Raw genomic sequence first — 16,208 nt, forward strand, 5'->3', positions numbered from 1 at the left:
GTTGCAGACTGGCTTTAAGGTCTTTAAAAATCAAACAAGTTGATAGTTAATCTTGAAGCACTAGGGAATCTCTGTAACTTATTAGAAGGGCCTAGGCAGCCAAATCTATGCTTAAAGAAAATCACTGATAAGTATGTTCGGGGTGGATCAAAAAGGGGAGAAACTAAGCTGTCTGCCTCTGCAGGAAGACCAATTAACAAGTGTTTATGGTGGTCCAGATGAGAGGTGATAAGGATATGAACTAGTGTGGCGGGTAACAGGAGAGAAGGGAACAGATGTGAGAGATGTAGTAAGTCAACCATTATTTATCTCATGCCACGAGCTGAGTGCTGGAGATAGCAAAGAAAAACAAAAAGAGCTTGTTCTCAAGGCGCTCTCAGTCTAGTGAAGGAAATGACTTGCAAACAACTATGTACAAATAAGATAGAGACAAGATGAATTGGGAGTAATCTGAGTAAAGGCACTAAGATTAAGGAGAACTAGGAAAAGTTTCTTGCAGATGGATTGTTAATTGAGACTTGAATCCAGAAAATCTAAAATGTGAGGATGGAGAGGAAGAGAGTTCCAGGCCTAAGGGACAGTCCGGGAAACTACTCAGAGTTAGGCAACAGCATTTGAGGAACAGCAAGGAACCCAATGTCACAGGATCACAAAATATGTGTGTGAAGTGGGATGAATAAGATATAACAAAATTGAAAAGGTGGGAAGGGGCCAGGTAATGAAGGACTTTAAAAATCTAAACAAAGGCCTGAAGGCTATAGGGAGCTGATAGTGTTTATTGAATGGGAGTGGGGTATTATATGATCATGATGGGGGTTGAGGTCCCTTTAAGATTCCTTTCTAATTGCCCAACCTTGGCTGACCTTGATTCACAAATCCTGATCAAAGACACCCTTTGAATATCTGTGGCCATCCCCACCATCAGCTCAGCTTCCCCCTGCCCTCACCTGCTCTGAGCTAACTGAAAAGCCGCCAAGAACTTAGGGGTACTGCCCATGTCCTCTTAGATATAAAAAGGGCCACACCGGAGCCCTCTCTTTGCAGGAGCCCTTCCCCCCCAACACATGGTATCCTTCCAGCCATGTAAGGGTTCCTGCCCGCCCAGCGGCCACCTCTGGCCTTGGCGTCTTTCTAACTGAGCTTTACTTCTAATCTTCTACAATAAACCTTTTATTTATCAATCTAGGTTTTTGGGCCTGTAAATTCATTTACAGGGGACACTGCGCCTCATGGGATTATCTATGCGCCGACAAATGGGGTTCCCCCTTTCCTTTCCCTCATTAATCAGACCTGCATTTTAGGAAAATCAATTTGAGAGTTAAGTAGAAAATGATTTGGAATGGGGAGGGAGAGACTTGAAGCAGAGAAATCATCCAACAAACTATTGCAATAGTTGAAGCATGAGGTGATAAATAGTTGCAGTGTCAGAAGAAAGAGATAAATATGAAAAATATTAAGAAGGAAGAAAACACATGATTTGACTTGTGATTGAATGTGATTAGGGGGTGGGGCACGTAGGAAGTAACAATAGATGGTAATCCTTAATTTGTGAGCTGGATGACTGGAATGATGGTTGTACCATTAAAATTTAAAAAAAAAAAAAATTGGAGGAAAGAGAATGATTTCTATTTTGGATCTATTGAATGAGTTTATGATGTCTATGGGACATCCATTTCTACTGGAGATCAGAAGAAAAATTAGGACTAGACCAGTGGATGTAGAGGTAGAAATAGCAACTTGGAATACTGACTGGATATGGGGTAAGGGAGAGTAAACACTTGGTTGTTATATTGGGCTTTATGAACCTGGGATAACACAAGGATAGTGTACCATTAAAATTGTGAATTTTGTAAAAAGAGATAGATTTGGGAGGAAAGATCCATTCTGGATTTGTTCAGTTATTCAGGAATGGAATTCAAGAGAACAACTAGGAACAATTAAGTAATTGAGTCATCTGGATAAAGTTAACAAGTGTTTGGGAATTTATAATATCACCAAGTGAACATAGAGAAATAAAGTGTTTTTTGGCTTAATTAAGCAAATGTTTATAAAAGAAACTAGTTCAGAAACATGAAGTTTCTTTCTCAGGGTCATATTAATAATAAATATCAGAGGTAAGATCTCAAAACAATGTCTTCTTATTCAATGCTCTTTATGCCAACCTGCCTCTCATTCTCAAGACATGATTAAATTCATTGTGTTTCAGTTTTATTATCAATAAAATATTTCACTCATTATCTCATAAAATTGTGAGAAAAGAATTTTATAAATCTTGAATTGACATATAAGCTGAAGTATGATTGCTATTGTGGTAACATATTGTTGAGTCATGTATTTAGTATAGTTATAAAGTGCCTAAAAATTGCTCTTTAGAAATTGATAGTCTTATATGACCTTTTTATTTTATAGGATAATTCAATCTGTTAATATTGTTATAATTAGTGATATTTGACTTATCCTTTGCCATTTTTATTAAGATATTCTTTTTTTTTCTAGAAAAGAATACAGTCTTCTTCATAAAAAGATGATGTTTTGTGATAGCTTACTAGAGTTTGCATTGTAAGCATATGAATTAAGAATGTATATAAATCACAAATAAACGCAAAAAATAATATATACTATGAGAATGAATCCTGACAAAATAAAAAATTTAATAAGATGATAAAAATAAGTCAGATATGAACAATTATAATATAATCAGATTTAATAATTTAACAGGTTAAAAAAAACAACAAAAAATAAGCAAAATTCCTATATTGTATGTTATTACTTCTAAAATTTAGAGGAGAGCCTATTAAGGTTCTAATCTGTGCCCCCTTTACTTCTCTATTCTTTCCTATGGCTTTAATAATCACTTCTATGTACTTAGCATATTATATAACACAAAGTGGTTAATTAATTGTTAGGATTACTAGATTACTAGGTGTTAACTCAGATTGTCTAAACAATTTTCTAGCTCAGAGTTCACACCTTTAGTTCAAACATTTAAAAGGAGTTTACACCTTTAGACTTCGGAAAAGGAGCTTGTTCATTGGTCAGTAAGGAGTTCCCACAAGCCCATTCTCTGGGAAAAGGAGCTTGTTCATTGGTCAGTAAGGAGTTCCCACAAGCCCTTGGGAGTACCCACAAGCCCATTCTCTGGGAGGATATAAGGAGCCACCAAGGCTGCCTCCTGGGACATTGAGTTTGGAAGGCAGTCTGGAAGGAAACAGTCTGGATTGGGGAAGGACAAGACTTCCTGAGAGAACTTCAGGGAAGCTGGAGGAGATTCAGAGCCAGGATTCAGGAAGAAGGGGATTTGAGATTCTACCTTTGCTCTGGCTGCTTCCCAAGAAACCTGCTCCCAGAGAAAAGGATCTATAGAAAAGAAACCTCCTCCCAGAGTAGGATCACAATTGAGAGATGACAAAACTTGACAATTAATAAAAAATAAATTATGACAATTTCTATGTGCGATCTACCCATATCTATCATTTCAACCCTAATCCCCCCAAAGGCCATATATTTTCAACTTCTTACTATAGATCTCCATTTAGATGTTATACCAGCCTAGATTCAATATGCCCCAAACTAACTTCATTCCCTCCCAAAACCTATGCCACTTGTAAATGTACCTATTTTTGTTAATGGCACTACAACTGTGTCAGTCACCTAGACAACACCTCAGCTATGATCATTTCTCTTTCTGCATTGAATCAACTGCTAGGTCTGATAGAGTCTACAACCTCTGAATCTCTTGCATTTACTCCCTTCCACTCATAATGAAACTATCCTAATTCAGGTATTCCTTCTTTCACAATTGTACATTTATAATAACATCATACTAGCCTGGTTCTCTTTAGGGACTTACCATTTCCTCCATATCTTCTTATTCTGTGCATATTGAGAAAGGGAATCAAAACTATGGCATTTGAGATTAAATTGAAGGTGGGGCGGCTAGATGGCTCAGTGGATAGATCACCAACCCTGAATTCAGGAGGACCAGAGTTCAAATCTGGTCTCAGATACTTAACATTTCCTAGCTGTGTGACCCAGGGCAAGTCACTTAACCCCAGCCTCAGAGAAAAAAAAAAAGAAAAAGATTAAATTGAAGGAACTAAAAATATTTTGCCTGGAGAAGAAAACCCTTGAGAGGTAGGCTATGAGAAACGATATGGTTGTTGTTTTAATGTACTTTTAGGATTGTAATATTGAAGAAAGATTAGATTTGTTCTACTTGGTCCCAAAGGAAATAAAGACACTTTACAAAAAGGCAGATTTTGACTTCGTGTAAAGAAAACTTTCTAACAATTAAAGTTGACTCCGAATAAATAGTTGCCTCAGCCATTAATGGGTCCCTTCTAACTAGAAATTTTCAAGGAGAAGATGGATGTTGTAGGATTTCTTGTTTAGAACTTCATGACCTTGGAAATCTCTCCTAATTCTGGGATTCCAGTGTTCTATGAGGTGATGAGAGAAATGAATGAGAAAGCTAAAAAAAATAAAAATAAAAAAAAATTTTGCTGTGGTCAGATGACTTGGAAGAATAATAGAATACTAAGGTGTATGTATTCTGTTTATAGGACAATTAGGAACTATTGAGGGTATTGTGAGGAAAGTACTAAAAAAAAAATCTGTTTAAACTCAAATGTGTTGCAAAAAATTCAGAAAGAAAAAAAGGCAAGAAGTTTTTTTTTTTTGTTTGTTTTTGGGGGGATTTTTTTGGATTTGAAAGTTACTAAAATAGGTAATTCTATTACTAATACTAAAATAGGCATTTTATATAAAGTAAGTTCTGCTCAAACAGTAAGCCATAAATACGAATGGAGAGACACTTAATAGTTGTGTGACCTTAAGCAAGAAACTTAACCTCAGTTTCCTGCCAAGAAAACCCCAAATAGAGTCACAAAGTCAGACATGGCTGAAAAATAACAAGAAAAAACTACTTGGCAGAAGTTAAAGCATATGTGTATATGTGTGTGTGTGTATATATATATATATATATATATATATATATATATATATATACATACATACCTACACACACACACAGAAGCTGTCTGCCAAAGACTTGTGCTCTTAATCAGAAAGGAAGGCAGTAACTGGTATATTGAAGAGTCTCAGGGAAGTTATCAAGCTTTGTCTTTCTCTAGTTTGTTGTTATTGTTCAAACTCTGGACAAAGAAAGAAGCTGTGAGCTTCCTGGGAAAGAGCAGAAGTCATATGAAAATTAGTTCTCTGAAGCCTAGAGATTAGCTAGATGGAGACAGAGCTGAAAACCAGCTATGGCCAATGGTCTGGCCCCAAGGGTTGTTGCTTAAATGTTCAACAACCTGTTCTCTGAAGGAGAAGTTTAATCTGATTTTCTGCATCACTTTTTTAAGTCTAGGCACTTGACAGAATGATAAATCAAGCCCTGATTTGTACATTTGCCAATTTCTGGAGTGTAAATATTCACAATGAAAATTTCACAATGGGCTCATGGACTTTTTTGAGCTGCTTCCAGCACATCCCTGCCCGGACCATAAAAAGCATCCAGCTGATGCCGAAAGCACAATTTAAAATGATAAGCGGGAGCTAATTTCAGAGAAAAGGCTCTGGGGGTAGAGACAGGAGACCCCCAAAAGTGGGCTTTAAGCCAAATCTTGGAAGAAGCTAGGGAAGCAAGGGGATGGGGCAAGACAGCATTCTAGGCATGGAAAAGAGCTAGTGAAAATGCACAGTCCAGAAATAAATTGTCATGTGCAAGGCACAGTGAGAGTGTTGCTGGATTGTAGAGCAATCCTTCAAGCAATCCACACATACAGTGTACTCAAGGACCTCCATCACTCCTGTTGCTCTCCTCTGAAAGTCCAAATGATGGATGCCCGTCCTATACTCTGGTGCCCAGAGCTGAACTCCAGACTGGTGGCACCAGGGCAGGGGTTTTATTCCTGGGAGTGATGACACTCAATAGAACCCAAGATTGGGTTGGCTTTTTGGTTCCACTCAAAGCTCAGTTCCTATCTCTAGAATTTACTCCTCTATCTCTGTTGTTATGTTTATTTTACTGAGTAGTTTTTGTTTGTTGAAATGCCACCTACCTCAAGGCCCAAGGAGCTTTCCAGACAAGATAGCGCCTGGATGGAGGCAGGCAGCCCATGACCCACAGCCCTAATCCTGTAACATCCTAACTATCATTCCAGACAAGTGGCTGGGAAATCCAATAAGCAGCTACAGTAGTATGCCAGAAGTGCATAGAAAAGCCAGCCAGAGGCCCAAGGGCTTTAGGAAAGGAGGGCAGCCAGGAGAGCCAGCATCAGCATACATGGAGAGGAAACCGGCCAGTGTGATCACATACCAGGATAGCTGCAAGAAACCCCAAGGCGACTGTGGTGGAGCCCCATTGGGGACCTTGGAGGGCCAGCCACCCACGCACTAAACAGAGAAATGTCCCCACAGGGTCCCCACACTCTGTCCTGAAGAAACAGCTCCTGACCCTCAACATTTAGGGGAACCTAATTCCGAAGGGGGCCAGTCAAGGCGAGTTGAGGAGACTTGGACAGCCAGTTGGTAAGTGGGAGGCCACACCTGAACTTGGAAAAAGGAAGCTTCCTCATGCCAGCCCTCCACCACCTTCCTGCCTTCTCTCCCTGAGTTCAAAGCTGGCTTCAGGCCCTTGTAGCATCCTGACAAATCACTTCATTGTTGCCTTATCTGGAGAATGAGCTGGAGGAGGAAATGAGAAAGCACGCCAGTGTCTTTGCAAAGAACCCCCTCCCCAAAAGGGCCACAAAAGATCAGATATGACTGCAGCAACTGAACAATGAGGGTTAACTTTGTCCAAACCACAGTCCTTGCATGACCAGAAGGGGGCATCAGAGATTGGTGTACAAAGGAAAAAGGAGGGAATTGGAAATTCCTGGGACTTGCAAATTACTCAGTGATCTGGATAAAATATGGCCCTTCTCTCTCCTTTCAAAGCCAAGTTGCCTTCTTTGCCTCTTATACTCAGTTTAACCCTCCAAAAGCTGGAGTTTACCTCTTCACAATGCACTAAAACATACTTTGTGGTGGATCTCCTTCCAAATGATGCGGTTCAAATGATGAAGTGCCAGAATTGGGGTGGGAAATCCCCTCTGCTCGTTGGTGCAGGTCCTATTCAAAAGAATTTGAAAACCCAAAATCTATGTGGCAGAAAAGGATTTCTTGGCACTGAGAAGCCAGCTTGCTAGGAAGACAGACTTCTCAGTGGTCAAAAAGGTCCTGTTAGAAAGATAGCAAAGATTAGAATATCTTCACCAGTGGGCAAAAAGTCCTGTCAGGACAGCTTGTTAAAACAGCTTCCTTGGCAATCCTGTTTTTCTGACTTCTGCAAAGACAGTTTGACCAACCCTTGATTAAATGGATAAATCTTGGCCTGGGGGCTGGGGAGCACTCTGAGCTGACAAATTGAGATCTCCAATTGAATAAAATCACTTAACTGGGAGTTTGGGCTACTGGGGGGCCTTCCAGACTAATCTTCAACTCTATAATAGAGGATGCAACCCTATCCCTGGCCAGTCTCCAATTGACTGAGACCACTTAACTGTGTTCTCTGAGGGTAATCCTCTCCCAGAGGAAAGTTTGAGACCCAGGAACTTCCCCTGAGAAGTTTCAGGGTTCACCCCCATCATTTCCCCCAAAAGATTTTAGTTTACATCATTATGATATTCAAAAGAAGTTATAAAGGGATTAAACCAATGATGGCTAAATTCCCCAGGCTAGCCTACAAAATGCCATTTAATCCATAACATAATAGTTAAGTCAAGTCAACAAATATTTATTAAGCAATTACTATATGCCAGGCACAGTGCTAAGCACTTGAGAAAGAAAAAAGGGAAGAATACCTCACAGACTTCACAATCTAATTGGGGAAAGAACCATGAAAATAATAGTATACAAACAAGACCTATACAGAATAAATTGGTGCTAATCTCTGAGGGAGGGTACAAAGATTAAGGAGCACTGAGAAAGAATTCATATAGAATATATAACTTTAGCTGAGCCTTGAAAGAAAGCCAGGGAAACCATAAAATACAGATAAGGAGGGAGAATTTCAGGTGTGGAGGACAGTCAGTGGAAAGGCAAAGGAAGGAAGAAAGAAAGAAGAGAGAGACACACACAAAGGAAAGAAAGAAGAAAGGAAAAAGGAAAGGAAGGAAGGAAAAAAAGGAAAAGAAGAAAGAAAGAGGAGTAGGAAGAAGAGAAGGGTGGGAAAGGAGTCAACTTGATGAAGTTCAGATCCCCTCGATTCCCAGTCAGAGAGCCAAATGATGAGGTTCAGCGCAAGGCAGGGAGTTGTGGGAACCCCCTTCTGGTTGCGCAGGTCCTTACAACCCTGTAAAGTTAAACTGGCAAAAGAAGTTTATTATTAGAACTGAGAGGTCAGCTTTTGTTAGGAGGCTCACTTCCTTAGTGGCAGGGTAGCAAAGAAATCCTGACAGAGAGGTGAATAAGGTCTTGTTAGGGAAATAGGTGATAAAGTTAGAGGAAGTAATGCTGAAAGAGAATGTCTTTCAGGGGGCAGAGAGACCTTCGCAGGTAGCTATGCCAAGGGAGGTCCCTTGGCTTGGCATGATTCCTGCTTTGAGATTCTCTGCTGCAAAGGATTGAGCCCAGTTACTCCCTTTTATAATTGAAATCTTCACTAGAAGCTGGGGGTAGCCTGAGATGATCAGAACAAAATCTTTCAAAGGAAGTTCAATTGAATGAGATTACTGCCCCAGGGCTAGATTTCCTGTAAATTGGGTCAGTTTACTGCAAGGGGTCCTGAGCTAATTTTTAATTCAATAGAATTGGATAGAAATTTCCATCTCCAACTTGAGCTAATTAGGAGTGGTCCTGGACTCAACTAGTCCCACCCAGAAAACAGAATGAAACCACTCTATCTGGATTCCTTGGGGTGGCTCTCTCTGGGGAGAGCTTAACTTTCCTTCCAAAGTCAGAGAGAAAGAGAAAGAGTTTTGGGGCTCCCCTCTTCAAACTTAAGCCACTCAGAAATAGTCACAACTAGATTAAAAAGAAGTAGACTTGAGAGAATAGGACAGTGGTTGAGTTGGTTCACCAAGGGGTCAAGATGGGGAAGAGAAGAAAATTTCCAGGATACTGTTTGGTAAAGAATTGAAAGGTAGAGAGACTGAATGTCATAATGAAGATAAAGAACAGTGTTAGGGGATGCAGTGCAGCAATGCAGAAGAGGAAATAGCAGGTAATTTTTTTTTTTTTTTGCTGTATTACATTTTTTATTTTATTGAATATTTCCCAGTTACTCTCAAATCTGATTTCATACTCAAGTTGTATGTATGCTTGCACTTAAAAAAAATTATATAGCTTTTTATTTACAAGATATATGCATGTGTAATTTTTTTCAGTATTGACAATTGCCAAACCTTTTGTTCCAGTTTTTCCCTCCTTCCCCCCACTCCCTCTGCCAGATGGCAGGTAGACCAATACATGTTAAATATGTTAAAATATATGTTAAATGCAATATATGTATACATATCCACAGTTATTTAGCTGCACAAGAAAAATCAGAGTTTGAAATAATGTACAATTAACCAGTGAAGGAAATCAAAAATGCAAGTGGACAAAAACAGAGGGCTTGGAAATGCTATGTAGTGGTTCATATTCATCTCCCAGAGTTCTTTCACTGAGTGTAGCTGGTTCAGTTCATTACTGCTCTATTGGAACTGATTTGGTTCATCTCATTGTTGAAAAGGGCCACGTCCATCAGAACTGATCCTCATGCAGTATTGTTATTGAAGTGTATAATGATCTTTGGGTTCTGCTCATTTCATTCATCATCAGTTCATGTAAGTCTCTCCAGGCCTTTCTGAAATCTCACCTGTTGTGAGGACAGCAGGTAATTATTAAAGGGATTTCAGAATTCATGAAAATGGAAGTTGAATACTTGTGGAAATTGGCAAGATCATGGCTGTGGCCAGCTGAAATGGGATGGAGCCATAGATCATGGGAAATAATTATTGTCAACAAAGCACATCAGAGACTGAGGAGTTAGAATACAAACATGATGGTTCTGTAGATATTGATGATGAAGGAAAACGTTTGTTTTTAAAATAGTAATACTGACTGACAGGACTGTTTTCTGTTCCTTTTTCCATCTTCATCTATAAAGCTTCCTCACAAGGTGAGGTCTAATTATATATCACAGCAACTTTCTGCTGATTCATTGTTCTACCATTGCTAATTACATCTTTTGCATAAAAACTCCCACCCATTCCTTTCTCAGTAAGATTTTACAAACAAATTTATATTCTAAATCTGGATTGCCTTTGGCAGCAGATGTCTGGTTGACAAAGAGATCAGGTGTTTCTGGGGTGATTGGCTTCTAGTATCCTTTAACTTCTTCATGGTGATTGCTTTCTACCAGATAAAGAACTCTGGGGAATGGTGACTTGGAATTAATTGACACTTTTTTTTTTCTTGGTTTTCACTCCTTCCTTTTTTCTTTCTTAGCAGCAATAGTTTGAATGGATCACATGACCACTGTTGTAATCAAATGCCATAGTTTACCTTCATTCTTTCTTCTAATTTGGTGAGCTCAGCTGAGAGGTTTCTTTATGTTCAATCAAGAAAAATGAGAAAATGAAACTTTCTAAGAAAACCACAGGTCTGATATATTATGCAATATTCCACACTATACTTTACTTCCTTTTTAACATCCTCCCCCACCCCCCCCAAAAAAAAAACCAAACCCTCCATTAATGACTTTTAAAAACAGCAGCCCTTTTTAGAAATAGGTGTTCTTTACATCTCCTCCCTCACCAAAACGTTTTTTATATATGTAACCTCTCACCAAGACTAGAGAGGGGAAGGGCAGAGGGGAAGAGCAGTTCTCTGCAGCATGCTGAATCTCAAAAAAGACATTGCCTTGGTGGAGAAAGCTCCTTAGGACTTTGCATGTTCACACCACATTACAAGAAGAGAATTCAATATGAGATTATGAATCTCCATTTCATACTGTGTCCTTTTTTAAATAAAAGTAGTAGTTTGGGGGAGAGATTGGGCAAGTTCCTGCCTTTATCCTGCCATCTTTGGCTCTACCTCTCCTCCTTTTAAAAACTATGTAATAAGTATATATTTTTTATTAAAGCAATTTATTATCAAAACATATACACAGATAATTCTCAATATTCACCCCTACAAAACTCTGTGTTCCACATTTTTCCTTCCTTTTCCCCTGACCCCTCTCCTAGACAGCAAGTAATCCCTGTTAAAAATGTGCAATTCTTCTATACATATGTAATACATATTATACATTGTTTTCAAAACCACCCTGCTTTTCTGTTTCCTTCCTTCTGAATTTTCTTTGGTTCTCTGTTGTGTACCTTTTGTTTTCTTTTTCTTCTTCCCCACCCCACACCAGAGAAGGCCACCATTACACACACACTCACACACACACACACACACACACACACACACACACACACAGACACACACACAGACACTTCTATCTGTAAATTCTTTATCTGGAGACAGATACCATCAAATCATATTCTACATACTTTTATTATCAGTTCTTTCTCTAGAGGTAGATACCATCTTCCTTCACAGGTCCTTTATAGTTGATTTGAGCATTTTTAATATTCAGAATAACTTACAAACTTGTTCTTGAATAATATTGCTGTTACTGTGTACAACATTTTCTTGATAGTGCTCAATATTTCATGTGAGCCTTTCCATGTTTTCCTAAAACCAACCAAAAGAATTTCATCACAATTATATATCTAACATTTTTAACCATTCCCCAATTGATGGGCATTCCCTCAATTTCCAGTTCTTTGCTACCAGAGAGCTGCTATAAATATTTTAGAAAAATGTTTTCCTTTTTCCTGATCACTTTGAGAAACAGACTTATTATGGTATTGTTGCATAAAAAGGTATACATAGTTTTATAATTCTTTGGGTGTAATTCTGTAATGCCAGAGAAACTGAGCAAAATAGAAATTAGAGAGTATTCAATACTAAATGTATTAAATGGAGAGATTTACTCGGACCAAATGGATCCATGGTTGGTCCCAGGGCTGAAGTAGACTATCATCTCAAAGAATCCAGCTGTGAATGTCCAATAACATGATTCTTTTATAGTGTAACAAGAACTGGATGGGGAAGACATAATGGGGGGAGACACCCAGGATGACATAATGGAGGCAGGCATAATGGAGGGAGGTACTGGAGAGGCTCCAGATATTCTAATGATGTCTAAAATGGATAAAGACCTTTATCCCATCAAACATTAAGGGGGAATCATGCATATATCTGGTAAATGAAAACTATTAAAATTAAAAAAAAAAAAAAAACATTAAGAGGGAATGATTATAGCCTAAGGTCTAAGATAGAAGACCTTTATCCTAACATTAAAGGGGAATGGTTATAACCTGAGGCAAAGTAACTGAATAGGACAATTAGGGAAACTGGGTCAGGACATTAAAAGAGTACTATGGTGAAACAATTCCAGATTACTCTTCAAAATATGGATCAGTTCATACTATATCCCAGTTTTTCCACATCCCCTACAATATTTGTAATTTTCCCCTTCTATCATTTTATCTAGTCTGATAGGTATGAGATGATATATCAAAGTTGCTATAATTTGCATTTCTATAATTGATAGAGCAGTTTTAGAAAATGTTTTTAAATGACTATATGTAGATTTAATTTAGTTTCTTAATTGAAAAACTACCTATTCATGTCCTTTGGTCATTTGTCAATCGATAACTTATATTTTTATGTATTTGACAAAATTCCCTATATATTTGAGATATGAGACCTTTATCTAAGAAACTGTATATATATTCTCCCTCAACCCTCTCCAATTTTCTGCTTTGCTTCTAATCTTGGCTACATTTATTTTATTTAAGCAAACCCTTTTTAATTTTATGTATTCAAAACTATCCATTTTATACTTTCTCATTGTTCCTTATTTCTTATTTATTCATAAATTGTTCATCTAACCCTAAGTTTGACAGTTGATATAGTTCTTCTTCTCCTCCTCCTATTACTCCTCTTTCTTCTTTTTCTTTTCTTCTTCTTCTTCTTCTTCTCCTCCTCCCTTTCTCTTTTTTGTCTGTCTCTCTGTTTATCTCTCTCTCCCTCTCTCCCGCTAACTTTCCTTCCCTCCCTCCCTCTCTGTCTCTTTCTCCCCCATAAGTTTTTCCTGAGAGTTAATTCCCTTATTTATTTTTCTGCCATATTCTAAAGTAGAGATATTTCAAAGGGGAAGGAGATGCCTAAAGATGTTTGTGGGCACTTTGTTGAATTTTGCCTGGCTCTTCATGACTTTATTTGGGCTTTTCTTGACAAAGATACTGAGAGGTTTGTCTCTTTTTTTTTTTTCCTAGCTCATTGTATAGATGAGGAAACCGAGGCAGAGTTAAGTTTAGGAAGTGTCTGAGCTCAGATTTGAATTTAGAAAAAAAGCATCTTCCATCCAGAAAGAAGATTATGGGGACTGATTGTGGATCACAACATTGTGTTTTCACTTTTTTGATTGTTTGATTTCTTTTTTTCTTTTTCTCATGCCATAGTTTATCTTCATTCTTTCTTCTAATTTGGTGATCTCAGCTGGAGAGGTGTCTTTATGTTCAACCAAGAAAAATGAGAAAATGAAACTTCCTAAGAAATTTCCTTTTTGGTCTCATTTCCAAAATATATAGAGAACTGACCATAATTTATAAGAAACCAAACCATTCTCCAATTGATAAATGGTCAAAGGATATGAACAGACAATTCTCAGAGGAAGAAATTGAAACTATATCCACTCACATGAAAGAGTGTTCCAAATCACTACTGATCAGAGAAATGCAAATTAAGACCACTCTGAGATACCACTACACACCTGTCAGATTGGCTAAGATGACAGGAACAAATAATGACAAATGTTGGAGGGGATGTGGGGAAATTGGGACACTAATACATTGCTGGTGGAGTTGCGAAAGAATCCAGCCATTCTGGAGAGCAATCTGGAATTATGCCCAAAAAGTTATCAAACTGTGCATACCCTTTGACCCAGCAGCGCTACTACTGGGATTATATCCCAAAGAAATACTAAAGAGCGGAAAGAGACATATATGTGCCAAAATGTTTGTGGCAGCTCTTTTTGTTGTAGCTAGAAACTGGAAGATGAATGGATGTCCATCAGTTGGAGAATGGTTGGGTAAATTGTGGTATATGAAAGTTATGGAATATTATTGCTCAGTAAGAAATGACCAGCAGGAGGAATACAGAGAGGGTTGGAGAGACTTAAATCAACTGATGCTGAGTGAAATGAGCAGAACCAGAAGATCACTGTATACTTCAACAACGATACTGTATGAGGATGTATTCTGATGGAAGTGGAAATCTTCAACATAAAGAAGATCCAACTCACTTCCAGTTGATCAATGATGGACAGAGGTAGATACACCCAGAGAAGAAACACTGGGAGGGGAATGTAAATTGTTAGCACTAATATCTGTCTGCCCAGGTTGCATGTACCTTCGGATTCTAATGTTTATTGTGCAACAAGAAAATGATATTCACACACATGTATTGTACTTAGACTATATTGTAACACATGTAAAATGTATGGTATTGCCTGTCGTCGGGGGGAGGGAATAAGGGAGGGGGGGTAATTTGGAAAAATGAATACAAGGGATAATATTATAAAATATATATATATATAATAAAAAAAATTTAAAAAAAAAAAAAAAAAAAAAAAAAAAAAGAAAAAGAAATTTCCTTTTTGATCTGATTTTTTTCTTGTGCAGCAATATATTTAGAAGAAAAAAAAATGAATGTCAAATGCAAAAAAAAAAAAAAAAGAAAGTAAGAAAAAGGAAAAAAATGTCTTCCTGACTCTAGGACTGGCTATCTACTTACTGCACCAGCTAACTACCCAATACAACATGGTATTATTATGTAAGGAAAAGCAAATAAACCAGGGTTACTGGATAAAGGGAAGGTAAGGGGAATAAGGAAGACTAGAAAGATGGAAGGATCATGTTATGAAGAGCTTTGAATGCCAAACAGAGGACTTCATATTTGATACTAGAGACCTGAACTATAGTGAATATATGACTAGAAAGTAAGGGCACATATTAGAGATACTGAATTAATAATTAGTTTAATTGTGACATGGGCACACAGTTCTTTTGGCACTTGGCCTGGTTCGGGAGGGGATATGGAGAGGGGTTTTTGCCTGTGCATGTGGCAGCTCTCGCTCCCGCTCGGTTTCTGGTAGTGCTTTGGCTCGCTCGGCTCGAGGCCTGGCCTGGCCCTGCCCTGCTCAGTGCCTGGTACTGGGGCCGCTGCTCAAGTTCCAGATCTGGTGAGCGCGGTGAGGGCTGGAGGGATGTGGCCGCCAAACCAGGAGAGGCCGGGCCTGAGGCCTAGTGCCGCCTAGTGCTGGCGGGCAGCCTCTGAGGACGCGGGTGGGGGAGGGAGCCGGCTGCCGGCTACACCCACGTGCTGCTGAGGGGAGCAGGTCTGGGGGCGCCTCCAAACTTTGACAGTTGGTTCCGTGGGTGACAGGAGCCTTTCGGAGCAGCCCCAGCCCTGCAGCCGGGGGCCCGGGTTCGGGTTCTGCATCCCTGCGGCCGTCTGCGCCCTCCAAGCCGGACATGGCTTGGGTGACTCCTGGGGTCCTGTCCGGGTGATCCCGAGCCGGGGTCCGGTCCAGGCCGGCCTCCCCGGAGCTGCCTCCTTGGTGAGGTCATCCCGAGCCCCGGCAACTGCTCTGCCGGCCTTGGGCTTTACAGGGTGCATTCCCTCCCCAGAGGCCACGACCTCCAAACACCGAGAGTCCAACCCCCTCCCCTCTAGAGAAGGGACTCCAGGGACTGACAGCCAAGGTCACCCCCGCAAACCAAACCTGCCTTCGGAAGCGGGGCTCCTTCTTGGGGCGCGGAAAGGGAACCGGGCCCTTAGTGCAAGCGCACACCCAGCGGGCTTCGGTTCATTCATTTATATATTTATTCATTTATCTCTTGGCTTTTCTGGTGAGTGAGGAAATGAAAGTACCAAAATACCAAAAACCGTGAGCGAGAAGCCGGAGAAATCTGCAGGCTCGTCCGCTTCCATTCTGCCCCTAAGTTTCTGTCCCTTCAGCCTCCCCCCAGGTCAGACTTTGTAACAAAATGTCAGGTAACAGAAATGCTCCTTTACTCTTCTGAATGAAACTTACATGCGAGCCCCGCTCCTCCCCGCGC

Source organism: Sminthopsis crassicaudata, chromosome 3 (assembly GCF_048593235.1).
Source record: "Sminthopsis crassicaudata isolate SCR6 chromosome 3, ASM4859323v1, whole genome shotgun sequence".
NCBI classification, from domain to species: Eukaryota; Metazoa; Chordata; class Mammalia; order Dasyuromorphia; family Dasyuridae; genus Sminthopsis; species Sminthopsis crassicaudata.